Here is a 13,209-nt window from a genome sequence, read left to right as displayed (position 1 = left end):
CCTGGCCTGGTGTCTCTTAGGAAATATGGTTTTAAACCTCAATGAGACAAACCTGGTAAAAAAAAAAAGATTTTTATTTATTAAAACATACTCATCCTTCCAGGTCTTTTCTTCTCTTGACTTTAGCAACTTTCATAAATCAGGTGCATTACCGCCACTGATGTGGTTCGAGGAGATGGGAGAGGCAGGACTTGGGTATAACCAATGAGGAGATGGGAGAGGCGGGACTTGGGTATAACCAATGAGGAGATGGGAGAGGCAGGACTTGGGTATAACCAATGAGGAGATGGGAGAGGCGGGACTTGGGTATAACCAATGAGGAGATGGGAGAGGCGGGACTTGGGTATAACCAATGAGGAGATGGGAGAGTTGGGTATAACCAATGAGGAGATGGGAGAGTTGGGTATAACCAATGAGGAGATGGGAGAGGCGGGACTTGGGTATAACCAATGAGGAGATGGGAGAGGCGGGACTTGGGTATAACTAATGAGGAGATGGGAGAGACAGGACTTGGGTATAACCAATGAGGAGATGGGAGAGGCGGGACTTGGGTATAACCAATGAGGAGATGGGAGAGGCGGGACTTGGGTATAACCAATGAGGAGATGGGAGAGGCGGGACTTGGGTATAACCAATGAGGAGATGGGAGAGGCGGGACTTGGGTATAAACCAATGAGGAGATGGGAGAGACAGGACTTGGGTATAACCAATGAGGAGATGGGAGAGGCGGGACTTGGGTATAACCAATGAGGAGATGGGAGAGTTGGGTATAACCAATGAGGAGATGGGAGAGGCAGGACTTGGGTATAACCAATGAGGAGATGGGAGAGGCAGGACTTGGGTATAACCAATGAGGAGATGGGAGAGGCAGGACTTGGGTATAACCAATGAGGAGATGGGAGAGGCGGGACTTGGGTATAACCAATGAGGAGATGGGAGAGACAGGACTTGGGTATAACCAATGAGGAGATGGGAGAGGCGGGACTTGGGTATAACCAATGAGGAGATGGGAGAGGCAGGACTTGGGTATAACCAATGAGGAGATGGGAGGGGCAGGACTTGGGTATAACCAATGAGGAGATGGGAGAGGCGGGACTTGGGTATAACCAATGAGGAGATGGGAGAGGCGGGACTTGGGTATAACCAATGAGGAGATGGGAGAGGCAGGACTTGGGTATAACCAATGAGGAGATGGGAGAGGCGGGACTTGGGTATAACCAATGAGGAGATGGGAGAGACAGGACTTGCAGCGCGATCTGCGTCAGAAATAGAACTGACTTCTATTTTAGCCCTCGGCAAAGCAGAGGGAGCAGTGTGGGTGCGGGTGCAATAGTTGAATAATATAGATTTCTACATTTATTTTGCAACGCGAGTGATGTGGTCTGCCTTGTTAGCGCCAGGTGATTACCACTTAGCGTGTGCTTTATGGTACAACAGTTCACACCAGTTCAAGGAATTAGCTTCAGACTTCTCAGAAAAATAAAGTCTGGATTATTCTCAAGCTCACGTACAGTAATCCTGATTACTTCAACCCTCTCGCTCAGTTTGATGAACTAACAAGGTTTAAGACAGAAACACCAAACACTTCCTAGATCACGTTGGGGCTGACCCAAAACGTGTTCAACAGCTCTGTCCTGATATACCCTTCTAATATACTATATAGCTCTGTCCTGATATACCCTTCTAATATACTATATAGCTCTGTCCTGATATACCCTTCTAATATACTATATAGCTCTGTCCTGATATACCCTTCTAATATACTATATAACTCTGTCCCCAAATACCCTTCTAATATACTATATAGCTCTGTCCCCAAATACCCTTCTAATATACTATATAGCTCTGTCCCCAAATACCCTTCTAATATACTATATAGCTCTGTCATCTCTCTCATAGAGCCTCATGTTACTAACGTGTTGAAGTCTACCCTCTACCTGTTTCTCCAGGACACCGTCCACATATAGAGCCTCATGTTACTAACGTGTTGTTGAAGTCTACTTCCTACTCTCCTCTACGAAATATTTAATTGTAATCGTATGTTTGAAAACTAATTTAAAAAGCTGGGAAGTCGGATCAGGTGAAACCAGGCTGGATGGGATGACGTAAGGGTTTTGGGATCGAGATCAGGCCTAGTTAATTAGTTCATTAGGATTCCCATTATCTACTCCACACGCTGTAGCTAATCTTGCTGGGGTCAAGAACCCCTGCTGGGCATCAATGACGTGAAAAGCAGGACGGGTTTCCTGTGACCTTTGTCTTTCAAGCCGATGATTTTACGCGTCCTGTGTCCCACAAAACAAACATACAGCAGAACCTCTTCCTGTCAGTTAAACCCCCTGAGACCAGAACCTCTTCCTGTCAGTTAAACCCCCTGAGACCAGAACCTCTTCCTGTCAGTTAAACCCCCTGAGACCAGAACCTCTTCAGGTCAGTTAAACCCCCCGAGACCAGAACCTCTTCCTGTCAGTTAAACCCCCTGAGACCAGAACCTCTTCCTGTCAGTTAAACCCCCTGAGACCAGAACCTCTTCAGGTCAGTTAAACCCCCTGAGACCAGAACCTCTTCAGGTCAGTTAAACCCCCTGAGACCAGAACCTCTTCCTGTCAGTTAAACCCCCTGAGACCAGAACCTCTTCCTGTCAGTTAAACCCCTGAGACCAGAACCTCTTCCTGTCAGTTAAACCCCTGAGACCAGAACCTCTTCCTGTCAGTTAAACCCCCTGAGACCAGAACCTCTTCAGGTCAGTTAAACCCCCTGAGACCAGAACCTCTTCCTGTCAGTTAAACCCCCTGAGACCAGAACCTCTTCCTGTCAGTTAAACCCCCTGAGACCAGAACCTCTTCCTGTCAGTTAAACCCCCTGAGACCAGAACCTCTTCCTGTCAGTTAAACCCCCTGAGACCAGAACCTCTTCCTGTCAGTTAAACCCCCTGAGACCAGAACCTCTTCAGGTCAGTTAAACCCCAGAACCTCTTCAGGTCAGTTAAACCCCAGAACCTCTTCCTGTCAGTTAAACCCCCTGAGACCAGAACCTCTTCAGGCCAGTTAAACCCCAGAACCTCTTCAGGTCAGTTAAACCCCAGAACCTCTTCAGGTCAGTTAAACCCCAGAACCTCTTCAGGTCAGTTAAACCCCAGAACCTCTTCAGGTCAGTTAAACCCCAGAACCTCTTCAGGTCAGTTAAACCCCAGAACCTCTTCAGGTCAGTTAAACCCCAGAACCTCTTCAGGTCAGTTAAACCCCAGAACCTCTTCAGGTCAGTTAAACCCCTGAGGACCAATAGAGATCTATAGAGGACAGCCCCCCACTTGAGGACCAATAGAGATCTAAAGAGGACAGCCCCTTGAGGACCAATAGAGATCTAAAGAGGACAGCCCCCTTGAGGACCAATAGAGATCTAAAGAGGACAGCCCCCCTTGAGGACCAATAGAGATCTATAGAGGACAGCCCCCACTTGAGGACCAATAGAGATCTAAAGAGGACAGCCCCCTTGAGGACCAATAGAGATCTAAAGAGGACAGCCCCCCTTGAGGACCAATAGAGATCTAAAGAGGACAGCCCCCCTTGAGGACCAATAGAGATCTATAGAGGACAGCCCCCAATGTCATACCAACACCACCTACTGAGACGTGCCTTTAGTTTCACCTGTGTCACGCACCTCAGTGCCACATGAGGTGACAAGGAGACTGTGTCTCAAGGTGAACCACAAGGCTAAGTTTCTGGCTAGGAAAGCTACATGTCTGAAAACACTGAGGTGGGCGACTCCAGTCCTCGAGGGCCTGATTGGTGGGACAGTTTTATCCCCCAGGTCCCCAGCTAACCACACCTGACTCCAATAATCACCTTATCCTAATCTTCAGTTTAGAATGACATGTGATGAATCAGCTGTGTTTGCTACGGATGGAGAACAAGTGTCACACCAAATCAGGCCCTTGAGGACTGGGTTTGCCCACCCCTGAACGACAGCCCCCCCCTTGAGGACTGGGGTTGCCCACCCCTGAATGACAGCCCCCCTTGAGGACTGGCGTTGCCCACCCCTGAACGACAGCCCCCCACACCCCCATTGAGGACTGGGGTTGCCCATCCCTGAACGACAGCCCCCCACACCCCCATTGAGGACTGGGGTTGCCCACCCCTGAACGACAGCCCCCCTTGAGGACTGGGGTTGCCCACCCCTGAACGACAGCCCCCCCCCCGAACGCCAGCCGTTGGCAGCCAGGTGATTACCACTTAGCGTGTGCTTTATGGTACAACAGTTCACACCAGTTCAAGGAATTAGCTTCAGACTTCTCAGAAAAATAAAGTCTGGATTATTCTCAAGCTCACGTACAGTAATCCTGATTACTTCAACCCTCTCGCTCAGTTTGATGAACTAACAAGGTTTAAGACAGAAACACTAAACACTTCCTAGATCACGTTGGGGCTGACCCAAAACGTGTTCAACAGCTCTGTCCTGATATACCCTTCTAATAGACTACATAGCTCTGTCCCCAAATACCCTTCTAATATACTATATAGCTCTGTCCCCAAATACCCTTCTAATATACTATATAACTCTGTCCCCAAATACCCTTCTAATATACTATATAGCTCTGTCCTGATATACCCTTCTAATATACTATATAGCTCTGTCCTGATATACCCTTCTAATATACTATATAGCTCTGTCCCCAAATACCCTTCTAATATACTATATAGCTCTGTCCTGATATACCCTTCTAATATACTATATAGCTCTGTCCCCAAATACCCTTCTAATATACTATATAGCGCTGTCCTGATATACCCTTCTAATATACTATATAGCTCTGTCCCCAAATACCCTTCTAATATACTATATAGCTCTGTCCCCAAATACCCTTCTAATATACTATATAGCTCTGTCCCCCAATACCCTTCTAATATACTATATAGCTCTGTCCCCCAATACCCTTCTAATATACTATATAGCTCTGTCCCCCAATACCCTTCTAATATACTATATACCTCTGTCCCCCAATACCCTTCTAATATACTATATAGCTCTGTCCTGATATACCCTTCTAATAGACTATATAGCTCTGTCCCCCAATACCCTTCTAATATACTATATAGCTCTGTCCTGATATACCCTTCTAATATACTATATAGCTCTGTCCTGATATACCCTTCTAATATACTATATAGCTCTGTCCCCAAATACCCTTCTAATATACTATATAGCTCTGTCCCCCAATACCCTTCTAATATACTATATAGCTCTGTCCCCAAATACCCTTCTAATATACTATATAGCTCTGTCCCCAAATACCCTTCTAATATACTATATAGCTCTGTCCTGATATACCCTTCTAATATACTATATAGCTCTGTCCTGATATACCCTTCTAATATACTATATAGCTCTGTCCCCAAATACCCTTCTAATATACTATATAGCTCTGTCCTGATATACCCTTCTAATATACTATATAGCTCTGTCCCCCAATACCCTTCTAATATACTATATAGCTCTGTCCCCCAATACCCTTCTAATATACTATATAGCTCTGTCCCCAAATACCCTTCTAATATACTATATAGCTCTGTCCCCAAATACCCTTCTAATATACTATATAGCTCTGTCCCCCAATACCCTTCTAATATACTACATAGCTCTGTCCTGATATACCCTTCTAATATACTATATAGCTCTGTCCCCAATACCCTTCTAATATACTATATAGCTCTGTCCCCCAATACCCTTCTAATATACTATATAGCTCTGTCCCCCAATACCCTTCTAATATACTATATAGCTCTGTCCCCCAATACCCTTCTAATATACTATATAGCTCTGTCCCCCAATACCCTTCTAATATACTATATAGCTCTGTCCCCAAATACCCTTCTAATATACTATATAGCTCTGTCCTGATATACCCTTCTAATATACTATATAACTCTGTCCCCAAATACCCTTCTAATATACTATATAGCTCTGTCCTGATATACCCTTCTAATATACTATATAGATCTGTCCTGATATACCCTTCTAATATACTATATAGCTCTGTCCTGATATACCCTTCTAATATACTATATAGCTCTGTCCCCCAATACCCTTCTAATATACTATATAGCTCTGTCCCCAAATACCCTTCTAATATACTATATAGCTCTGTCCTGATATACCCTTCTAATATACTATATAGATCTGTCCTGATATACCCTTCTAATATACTATATAGCTCTGTCCTGATATACCCTTCTAATATACTATATAGCTCTGTCCCCCAATACCCTTCTAATATACTATATAGCTCTGTCCCCAAATACCCTTCTAATATACTATATAGCTCTGTCCCCAAATACCCTTCTAATATACTATATAGCTCTGTCCTGATATACCCTTCTAATATACTATATAGATCTGTCCTGATATACCCTTCTAATATACTATATAGCTCTGTCCTGATATACCCTTCTAATATACTATATAGCTCTGTCCCCCAATACCCTTCTAATATACTATATAGCTCTGTCCCCAAATACCCTTCTAATATACTATATAGCTCTGTCCCCAAATACCCTTCTAATATACTATATAGCTCTGTCCTGATATATCCTTCTAATATACTATATAGCTCTGTCTCCCAATACCCTTCTAATATACTATATAGCTCTGTCCCCAAATACCCTTCTAATATACTATATAGCTCTGTCCCCCAATACCCTTCTAATATACTATATAGCTCTGTCCTGATATACCCTTCTAATATACTATATAGCTCTGTCCCCCAATACCCTTCTAATATACTATATAGCTCTGTCCTTATATACCCTTCTAATATACTATATAGCTCTGTCCTGATATACCCTTCTAATATACTATATAGCTCTGTCCTGATATACCCTTCTAATATACTATATAGCTCTGTCCCCCAATACCCTTCTAATATACTATATAGCTCTGTCCTGATATACCCTTCTAATATACTATATAACTCTGTCCCCAAATACCCTTCTAATATACTATATAGCTCTGTCCCCAAATACCCTTCTAATATACTATATAGCTCTGTCCTGATATACCCTTCTAATATACTATATAGCTCTGTCACCCAATACCCTTCTAATATACTATATAGCTCTGTCCTGATATACCCTTCTAATATACTATATAGCTCTGTCACCCAATACCCTTCTAATATACTATATAGCTCTGTCCTGATATACCCTTCTAATATACTATATATCTCTGTCCCCAAATACCCTTCTAATATACTATATAGCTCTGTCCTGATATACCCTTCTAATATACTATATAGCTCTGTCCTGATATACCCTTCTAATATACTATACAGCTCTGTCCTGATATACCCTTCTAGTATACTATATAGCTCTGTCCCCAAATACCCTTCTAATATACTATATAGCTCTGTCCCCCAATACCCTTCTAATATACTATATAGCCCTGTCCCCAAATACCCTTCTAATATACTATATAGCTCTGTCCTGATATACCCTTCTAATATACTATATAGCTCTGTCCCCAATACCCTTCTAATATACTATATAGCTCTGTCCCCCAATACCCTTCTAATATACTATATAGCTCTGTCCCCCAATACCCTTCTAATATACTATATAGCTCTGTCCCCAAATACCCTTCTAATATACTATATAGCTCTGTCCTGATATACCCTTCTAATAGACTATATAGCTCTGTCCCCCAATACCCTTCTAATATACTACATAGCTCTGTCCCCAAATACCCTTCTAATATACTATATAGCTCTGTCCTGATATACCCTTCTAATATACTATATAGCTCTGTCCTGATATACCCTTCTAATATACTATATAGCTCTGTCCCCAAATACCCTTCTAATATACTATATAGCTCTGTCCCCATATACCCTTCTAATATACTACATAGCTCTGTCCTGATATACCCTTCTAATATACTATATAGCTCTGTCCCCTAATACCCTTCTAATATACTACATAGCTCTGTCCTGATATACCCTTCTAATATACTATATAGCTCTGTCCCCTAATACCCTTCTAATATACTATATAGCTCTGTCCCCCAATACCCTTCTAATATACTATATAGCTCTGTCCCCCAATACCCTTCTAATATACTATATAGCTCTGTCCCCAAATACCCTTCTAATATACTATATATCTCTGTCCCCAAATACCCTTCTAATATACTATATAGCTCTGTCCTGATATACCCTTCTAATATACTATATAGCTCTGTCCCCAATACCCTTCTAATATACTATATAGCTCTGTCCCCAATACCCTTCTAATATACTATATAGCTCTGTCCTGATATACCCTTCTAATATACTATATAGCTCTGTCCCCAATACCCTTCTAATATACTATATAGCTCTGTCCCCCAATACCCTTCTAATATACTATATAGCTCTGTCCTGATATACCCTTCTAATATACTATATAGCTCTGTCCCCCAATACCCTTCTAATATACTATATAGCTCTGTCCCCAAATACCCTTCTAATATACTATATAGCTCTGTCCTGATATACCCTTCTAATATACTATATAGCTCTGTCCCCCAATACCCTTCTAATATACTACATAGCTCTGTCCCCCAATACCCTTCTAATATACTATATAGCTCTGTCCCCAAATACCCTTCTAATATACTATATAGCTCTGTCCTGATATACCCTTCTAATATACTATATAGCTCTGTCCCCAAATACCCTTCTAATATACTATATAGCTCTGTCCTGATATACCCTTCTAATATACTACATAGCTCTGTCCCCCAATACCCTTCTAATATACTATATAGCTCTGTCCCCCAATACCCTTCTAATATACTATATAGCTCTGTCCTGATATACCCTTCTAATATACTATATAGCTCTGTCCCCAAATACCCTTCTAATATACTATATAACTCTGTCCTGATATACCCTTCTAATATACTATATAGCTCTGTCCTGATATACCCTTCTAATATACTACATAGCTCTGTCCTGATAAACCCTTCTAATATACTATATAGCTCTGTCCCCAAATACCCTTCTAATATACTATATAGCTCTGTCCTGATATACCCTTCTAATATACTATATAGCTCTGTCCCCAAATACCCTTCTAATATACTATATAGCTCTGTCCCCTTCTAATATAAATACCCTTCTAATATACTATATAGCTCTGTCCTGATATACCCTTCTAATATACTATATAGCTCTGTCCCCAATATTCTAATATACTATATAGCTCTGTCCCCAAATACCCTTCTAATATACTATATAGCTCTGTCCCCCAATACCCTTCTAATATACTATATAGCTCTGTCCCCAAATACCCTTCTAATATACTATATAGCTCTGTCCCCAATACCCTTCTAATAGACTATATAGCTCTGTCCCCCAATACCCTTCTAATATACTACATAGCTCTGTCCCCAAATACCCTTCTAATATACTATATAGCTCTGTCCTGATATACCCTTCTAATATACTATATAGCTCTGTCCTGATATACCCTTCTAATATACTATATAGCTCTGTCCCCAAATACCCTTCTAATATACTATATAGCTCTGTCCCCATATACCCTTCTAATATACTACATAGCTCTGTCCTGATATACCCTTCTAATATACTATATAGCTCTGTCCCCTAATACCCTTCTAATATACTACATAGCTCTGTCCTGATATACCCTTCTAATATACTATATAGCTCTGTCCCCTAATACCCTTATAATATACTATATAGCTCTGTCCCCCAATACCCTTCTAATATACTATATAGCTCTGTCCCCCAATACCCTTCTAATATACTATATAGCTCTGTCCCCAAATACCCTTCTAATATACTATATATCTCTGTCCCCAAATACCCTTCTAATATACTATATAGCTCTGTCCTGATATACCCTTCTAATATACTATATAGCTCTGTCCCCAATACCCTTCTAATATACTATATAGCTCTGTCCCCCAATACCCTTCAATATACTATATAGCTCTGTCCTGATATACCCTTCTAATATACTATATAGCTCTGTCCCCAATACCCTTCTAATATACTATATAGCTCTGTCCCCCAATACCCTTCTAATATACTATATAGCTCTGTCCTGATATACCCTTCTAATATACTATATAGCTCTGTCCCCCAATACCCTTCTAATATACTATATAGCTCTGTCCCCAAATACCCTTCTAATATACTATATAGCTCTGTCCTGATATACCCTTCTAATATACTATATAGCTCTGTCCCCAATACCCTTCTAATATACTACATAGCTCTGTCCCCAATACCCTTCTAATATACTATATAGCTCTGTCCCCAAATACCCTTCTAATATACTATATAGCTCTGTCCTGATATACCCTTCTAATATACTATATAGCTCTGTCCCCAAATACCCTTCTAATATACTATATAGCTCTGTCCTGATATACCCTTCTAATATACTACATAGCTCTGTCCCCCAATACCCTTCTAATAGACTATATAGCTCTGTCCCCCAATACCCTTCTAATATACTATATAGCTCTGTCCTGATATACCCTTCTAATATACTATATAACTCTGTCCCCAATACCCTTCTAATATACTACATAGCTCTGTCCTGATATACCCTTCTAATATACTATATAGCTCTGAAAAACAGCATCTATCTCAAGGCCATCAGACTGTTAAACAGCCACCACTAACATTGAGTGGCTGCTGCCAACACACTGTCATTGACACTCATCTCATATGTATATACTGTACTCGATACCATCTACTGTATGCTGCTCTGTACCATCACTCATTCATATATCCTTATGTACATGTTCCTTATCCCCTTACACTGTGTATAAGACAGTAGTTTTGGAATTGTTAGTTAGATTACTTGTTGGTTATCACTGCATTGTCGGAACTAGAAGCACAAGCATTTCGCTACACTCGCATTTAACATCTGCTAACCATGTGTATGTGACAAATAAAATTTGATTTGATTTGATTTGATTTTGTCCCCTAATACCCTTCTAATATACTACATAGCTCTGTCCTGATATACCCTTCTAATATACTATATAGCTCTGTCCCCCAATACCCTTCTAATATACTACATAGCTCTGTCCTGATATACCCTTCTAATATACTATATAGCTCTGTCCCCCAATACCCTTCTAATATACTATATAGCTCTGTCCTGATATACCCTTCTAATATACTATATAGCTCTGTCACCCAATACCCTTCTAATATACTATATAGCTCTGTCCTGATATATATACCCTTCTAATATACTATATATCTCTGTCCCCAAATACCCTTCTAATATACTATATAGCTCTGTCCTGATATACCCTTCTAATAGACTATATAGCTCTGTCCCCCAATACCCTTCTAATATACTACATAGCTCTGTCCCCAAATACCCTTCTAATATACTATATAGCTCTGTCCTGATATACCCTTCTAATATACTATATAGCTCTGTCCTGATATACCCTTCTAATATACTATATAGCTCTGTCCCCAAATACCCTTCTAATATACTATATAGCTCTGTCCCCATATACCCTTCTAATATACTACATAGCTCTGTCCTGATATACCCTTCTAATATACTATATAGCTCTGTCCCCTCTTCTAATATACTACATAGCTCTGTCCCCAAATACCCTTCTAATATACTATATAGCTCTGTCCTGATATACCCTTCTAATATACTATATAGCTCTGTCCCCAAATACCCTTCTAATATACTATATAGCTCTGTCCTGATATACCCTTCTAATATACTATATAGCTCTGTCCTGATATACCCTTCTAATATACTATATAGCTCTGTCCCCAAATACCCTTCTAATATACTATATAGCTCTGTCCTGATATACCCTTCTAATATACTATATAGCTCTGTCCTGATATACCCTTCTAATATACTATATAGCTCTGTCCTGATATACCCTTCTAATATACTATATAGCTCTGTCCCCAAATACCCTTCTAATATACTATATAGCTCTGTCCCCATATACCCTTCTAGTATACTATATAGCTCTGTCCCCTAATATCCTTCTAATATACTATATACAGTGCCTTGCGAAAGTATTCGGCCCCCTTGAACTTTGCGACCTTTTGCCACATTTCAGGCTTCAAACATAAAGATATAAAACTGTATTTTTTTGTGAAGAATCAAAAACAAGTGGGACACAATCATGAAGTGGAACGACATTTATTGGATATTTCAAACTTTTTTAACAAATCAAAAACTGAAAAATTGGGCGTGCACTCTAGTTGAAATACAACGGCAGTTTGGCATAGGGAAACTACAGCCCTGAACTACAGCCCTGAACTACAGCCCTGAGCTACAGCCCTGAACTACAGCCCTGAACTACAGCCCTGAGCTACAGCCCTGAGCTACAGCCCTGAGCTACAGCCCTGAGCTACAGCCCTGAACTACAGCCCTGAGCTACAGCCCTGAACTACAGCCCTACCTTATCCACTTGTTGCCCAAAGCCCCCCTGAACTACAGCCCTGAGCTACAGCCCTGAACTACAGCCCTGAGCCACAGCCCTGAACTACAGCCCTGAACTACAGCCCTGAGCTACAGCCCTGAACTACAGCCCTGCCTTTTCCACTTGTTGCCCAACCCCCTGAACTACAGCCCTGAACTACAGCCCTGAACTACAGCCCTGAGCTACAGCCCTGAACTACAGCCCTGCCTTTTCCACTTGTTGCCCAACCCCCCGAACTACAGCCCTGCCTTTTCCACTTGTTGCCCAAACCCCCTGAACTACAGCCCTGCCTTTTCCACTTGTTGTCCAAACCCCCCTGAACTACAGCCCTGAGCTACAGCCCTGAACTACAGCCCTGCCTTTTCCACTTGTTGCCCCCCCCCCCTGAACTACAGCCCTGCCTTTTCCACTTGCTGCCCAACCCCCCTGAACTACAGCCCTGGCTTTTCCACTTGTTGCCCAACCCCCCTGAACTACAGCCCTGGCTTTTCCACTTGTTGCCCAACCCCCCTGAACTACAGCCCTGCCTTTTCCACTTGTTGCCCAAACCCCCCTCCCCCGAATTACAGCCCTGCCTTTTCCACTTGTTGCCCAAACCCCCCTGAACTACAGCCCTGCCTTTTCCACTTGTTGCCCAACCCCCCCCTGAACTACAGCCCTGAGCTACAGCCCTGAACTACAGCCCTGCCTTTTCCACTTGTTGCCCAACCCCCCTGAACT

At 41.7% G+C, this 13,209-nt stretch overlaps 1 pseudogene; it reads right to left on the bottom strand.

Moving 5' to 3' along the window:
* The window catches only part of LOC127925567 (general transcription and DNA repair factor IIH helicase subunit XPB-like), a 53,362-nt pseudogene that overhangs the window by 20,904 nt on the left and 19,249 nt on the right, over positions 1–13,209 (bottom strand).

This window comes from Oncorhynchus keta, unplaced genomic scaffold, assembly GCF_023373465.1.
Source record: "Oncorhynchus keta strain PuntledgeMale-10-30-2019 unplaced genomic scaffold, Oket_V2 Un_contig_5853_pilon_pilon, whole genome shotgun sequence".
NCBI lineage: Eukaryota > Metazoa > Chordata > Actinopteri > Salmoniformes > Salmonidae > Oncorhynchus > Oncorhynchus keta.
Note: the sequence above shows the minus strand (reverse complement) of the source record. Positions and strands in the feature narration are given on the sequence as shown.